Source organism: Otolemur garnettii, unplaced genomic scaffold, assembly GCF_000181295.1.
Source record: "Otolemur garnettii isolate 467f Iridium unplaced genomic scaffold, OtoGar3 scaffold00139, whole genome shotgun sequence".
NCBI classification, from domain to species: Eukaryota; Metazoa; Chordata; class Mammalia; order Primates; family Galagidae; genus Otolemur; species Otolemur garnettii.
This window is the reverse complement of record NW_003852534.1, coordinates 390,831-395,920: the sequence shown is the minus strand read 5'-3', so window position 1 is coordinate 395,920 and position 5,090 is coordinate 390,831. Positions and strand designations below refer to the sequence as shown.

General features: G+C 47.5%; 1 long non-coding RNA gene across 1 annotated transcript in view; it reads right to left on the bottom strand.

Moving 5' to 3' along the window:
* The window catches only part of LOC111728033, a 4,693-nt gene extending 2,984 nt beyond the window's left edge, over positions 1-1,709 (bottom strand). Inside the window, exon 1 of the long non-coding RNA XR_002775449.1 lies at positions 1,543-1,709. This is a non-coding gene — a long non-coding RNA (uncharacterized LOC111728033). The remainder of the gene's footprint in view (positions 1-1,542) is intronic.
* Positions 1,710-5,090: the final 3,381 nt, after the last annotated feature.

Genomic DNA, 5,090 nt, shown 5'->3' with positions numbered 1-5,090 from the left:
GTCTCCGCCACCACCACGTAGCTGGGCCCTGGCGGTGCCACATAGCCCAGGAATGAGTCCCAGCGTGCCGGGCTGGCTCTGCCCACGGCCACGTGCCAACCCCGGTTTCACACGTATAATCTAAAGAATCAGCTTTAGAAAGCATGTTGTAACTTGATATATCCAAAGAAATGCCTGCTTAAAATAAATACCATGTAATTCAGCCACCCGTCTGGGAACAAAAAACTGCAGAACTATACAAAGTTAGCGATATCCTCTGTCTTCACTAATTTTAAAAAATTGAATCATTTCCTCCCAATTATGTACACAGAGCTGATTAGCTCTTTTCATGCCTGAGCAATTCTCAGTGCCAGCGCGTGGAACAGCAGGCAGGGCTTGTGACACCCACAGGCCTTTCCCTGTGCGGGTTTTGCTTTTGCCCCCGAATGGAGGAGGTGGAGGGGGATTTGTGAGTCCAGACCCTGTGCAGGGTGTCAACTTGGGCCCAGGGTGAGCCACTCCAGGCATGTCTGCTCAGGCAGGGAGGGCTCTGAGGTCTGCCCTGCTGCAAGTTCCCGACGTTCACTCTGGGCCAGCTCCTGAGGGTACAACTGAGCCCTCGCTCTGCTGCACCCTGACCAGGGCCAAGTAGCCGCTGGGGCTGAAGGGGATGATCCACTGGCCACCAGGACCAGCTTCTCTGCAGACCCTCTGAAAGGAGACCCCACACATTTAGATAGCACAGATATATCTTGAAGCTCAAGTCAATTTTTCCCAAAAAGTAGTTTATGGTGAAGATATTCATGACCTTATTTGTTGGGATTTCAATTTAATTCCTCTACAGAAAGTAGGACTGGGGTTCCTAAGAAGGTGGTTTGTCTCCATGCTCTGCCATCAAACACCCTCATGGCCTTGGGCTGTATATAGACTGACCAATGCAGATTCCACCCTCTGCTTATATTTCCATCCCTGGGCTTCAGCACACCTGGGACATTAGCTGTGAGGTTCAGGGTGTGCAAGCCCAGCCCTGGGCCTCTCCTGAATGCAGCTGTGAAGGGAAGGGTGTGCAAGCCCAGCCCCGGGCCCTCTCCTGGACACAGCTGTGAGAGGGAAGGGTGTGCAAGCCCAGCCCCCGAGCCTCTCCTGGACATAGCTGTGACAGGAAAGGGTGTGTAATCCCAGCCCTGGGCCTCTCCTGGACATAGCTGTGACAGGAAAGAGTGTGCAAGCCCAGCCCCCGAGCCTCTCCTGGACTCAGCTGTGACAGGGAAGGGTGTGCAAGCCCAGCCCCAAGGCCTCTCATGGACACAGCTGTGAGAGGGAAGAGTGTGCAAGTCCAGCCCCGGGGCCTCTCCTGGACACAGCTGTGACAGGGAAGGGTGTGCAAGCCCAGCCCCGGGGCCTCTCCTGGACACAGCTGTGAGAGGGAAGAGTGTGCAAGTCCAGCCCTGGGGCCTCTCCTGGACACAGCTGTGACAGGTGCAGGGTCTGCAATCACAGCCCCTGGGCTTTGGCCACACCACCTCTCACCAGCAGAGCCATTCTGAGTCCACTGATACTTACCGTAATCTCCTGGAGCAGGCCTCTTCCCAACCTCAGGAGAGGCCCTGGGCACCCAGTTCTCTCTGGTTATGGCTCTTACACATGAAGTCATGGCCTTCCTCTGGTCCTGTCTTTTCCAGGACAGTCACTGGTCATTGCCTGGTATCCCGGGAGCCATGTCTTCCAGAAAGAAGAGGTAACATCATCAGTCTGCCGTCTGACCCAGTGTTTCAGGCCAGTCAGGCAAGGCTTGCCCGTCGTATATCTCCTGCCTAGTGTGCCATGCCAGCTGATGGGACATGGACCCATGTGCACAGAGCACGAGACTGTCCTGTGCTCACCCATAGGCCGGCCTTTCTCCAGCCAGCACCTGCCTCATCAGCATGTTGAGAGGTTAAATCAATTAAGTCTCTTTGCCTAATGCAGAGAATGATCTCAGTACGTGCCAGCTGTAATGGTCCCCTTGGTCATTTTCCCACCCTTCTTCTCATCCTTGGGATCACTCCCTAACACAGCCTCTCTGAGCAGACAGACAACCTTGTGTGCATTCAGAGTCTGGTTGGCCAGGCTCCATAAGTGTCTTCCTCCAAGTTCTGAAGTTAGGTCCATGTCTTTGTGATGCTCAGAGGGGGAGACCACTCTTGTCCACTGTGGCCCGGCTCAGGTTCTACTTTCATGATATCTAGCCACCAAGTCCTGTCCCAGAATATCCTGCCCCTCCCCACCCAGCCACATGTCACCAAGTCTACTCATCTATGAGCATGGAACAGAGGGAACGTCACTGAGCCCAGGGTCTTTCTGTTGCTATTTCTTAGAAACTATCCCACAAAACAACACAAACCTTCACTAATTGCTCTTAGCGGGTCTCATTGCATCGAAACATTCAAAGTCCCAGAAAAAAAAAAAAAAACTTAGCTTGGGGGTATATAGAATAAATAAAAGTTAAAATATCTATAGGAGCCAGATCCCCAGGGGAAGCTGAGCACAAGGGCCAGCACACTTGTGTAATGAACAATGTCCGGTTTTAGACATGTTCCTGCACTTTATGCTTCACACACATAGATATGATGACCAGTCAGAGCTGTCAAGTGACTCTTGAAATCTGTGAGCTCAAGTTGGAAGGCAAAGAAGCCAGGTGGGTAAGAAGCTGTGAGCCAGGTTAGAGAGAACAGTGCTGGTGGAAATGAGAAGCATTCACATCCGAAGACTCTACTTCTGCTGCGAAAAAGAGAAGAGGAGGGAGTGATTCATGGGAAAATGGTGTTTAAAATAGAAAATTAGAGCAAAGGGCATCAGAGTCAGGAGAGAGCAGACAGGTGGGAGCAGTGCCTGGTGGAATGTCTGTGACACTGAGGCTCAGGAAGGCCCGTGGGTCAGAGCCCCCAGCCACTGGGTCTCAGGAACACTGGCAGGTTCAGCACCCACGGCCAGGGGAAGCAGCTTGGGCTGAGGGGTTCAGATGTGCTCTGCTCCTCTGCTGCCTTGGTGTGATGTCATTTCACTGTAAACCGGTGCCTACACTGTGGCATGTGACCGGTGACTTTCAATTTGGGGATAATATCAGAAACTGCTTATTTTCTGTATTTATAGCTCACTGGAGATGGCAAGTCCTCCTGAGACTGTAGGGACCACGTGCACCTCCCTCCCAGCATGCTGGAGGATGACTTGCAGCTCCTTGTGGGGCGTCCATGACCCCACAGACTGAGGCTGAGACTCAGACATGGGAGGTTCTTTTAGTCATAACACCCAAAATTCACAATCCTCATTTAGTAACAATCTACTCAGCTATTTCTATGTATTTTTAAATGTTAACTAACAGAAGGAGATTTCATTTTATTTATATATGCATAGCAGATAGCAAAACTGTTAAATAAAAAGAAAAATAGACTGTATTTAGACGAACGGTGGCTAGAGAACTACCCTAGACCTGGAACCAGGAAAGACACTAATTCCCTGTCTGTCTCTGCTCCAGCCTCCTAACTTTCAGGGTGACCAGGGAACAACCTTGATATGTTTTCATTGGGATCTTCCTTTAGGGAGTAGGCACATTCCTTTGGAAACACGTTCTGGTTATTGGGTAGTCTCAATGTGAGCAATGCCAGTCTTTTGGAACAGTGTTACTTTCCAAGTTGGTTAAAATAAATACAGCCAACATTTGTGTTATGTAAGGTTAAGATTAATAATTAATCAGGCCATGCCCCACCACCCCCGAGTAGAAGGGAGTCCTTCCTGTAAGAAAAGCAGCTGGCCACTCAGTGGTTCATCAGGGCATTTCAACACAGCTCATGAGGGCCACACTCCAGGGATAGGGTGAGTGACCAAGGTCATACTAGAGTCACTCAGCAACATCTCAATTTTGATCAAAGCATTCTTTTTTCTAAAGGAAGAAAACAAAGATGGTGTTTATTTTAAAAATATTTAATGCAACAAGTTGCTTATACCCAAGGACTATTACAACTGTTTGAACTTTCATCAGAAACACCCGACTTATGGAACAGCGGGTGTTGCTTAGCTTGAGTGAGGTTTCTCCCGAGGCTGGATGGGTATCTTCTATTCCAAGCAAACCTTTTTTGTGCCTGCATGAGCCAGATTATTGCTTTCAAATGTGGTTGGTGACCATCACAAAGAAACACAAGGATCTTTGCAGACTGGAAGATTTTTGCATCTATTCCCAGCCACATGCTCACGTAATCCAAAATACCCAGTATTGACTTGATTAAGGAGGCGGAACAGAAGCAAAACAACTTCAAACAAAATCATCTGATGCAGGAGGCTCCAATGTGTTAGGCCTGATTCAGAAGCCTATAGTTGGGCTCTGAGCACCAGGCTCTGAGGAGCAGCACACGAGTCAGACGCCCCAGATGTTCCTGGCTATGCCCCATTCATGGGAGACCACACTCGCAGGGCGCTTTAAATAACGATGGCGTCACTGCGGAACTAGCTTGAAGAAAATAGCAAGTGGAAATTTTAAAAAACTGTGCAATAGTTGTGTTTTGAATTTTGGAGAAATTTTATGGGATAACTAGAAATTTCACTATGTTCATCATATAGGCAAATGCTCGAATTCAAGCATAGTCTTTAACAGACCTTTAAAGGCAAAACTTGCATTTGTTAATGTCTCCTGCTATTTCTTGTCTCAGGATTTCCTAGTTCTTTCTGTAGAGATCCTTCACTTACTTTATTAGTTATATTCTCAGGTATTTCATTTTCTTTGAAGCTGTGAAGGGACTTTACCTAACAAACCAAACAATGTAACCTAATAATATGCGCCTTGACATTACTCCAAACTCTTTTAAAAGGGAGAAGAAGGGAAATAAAGAATGATAGTTTCAGTGCCAGTGAGATAATTAGTTAAACGTTTTTTCCTACTTAAGACCAAAAAATAAAGGTTGAAAACTAAATTACCACTTTATTTTTAATCTCTTAAATTTCTTAAAAGTTTTCTGGAATTTATCAATAATTAATATGTAATGAAAAAAATTCAAGTTTTGTAAAACCAAATTTGAGCAAGACAGTGGAGTATTCAAAGAAGACAGAGACAGGCTGGGGTTTGGTTGATATCCCCTAAA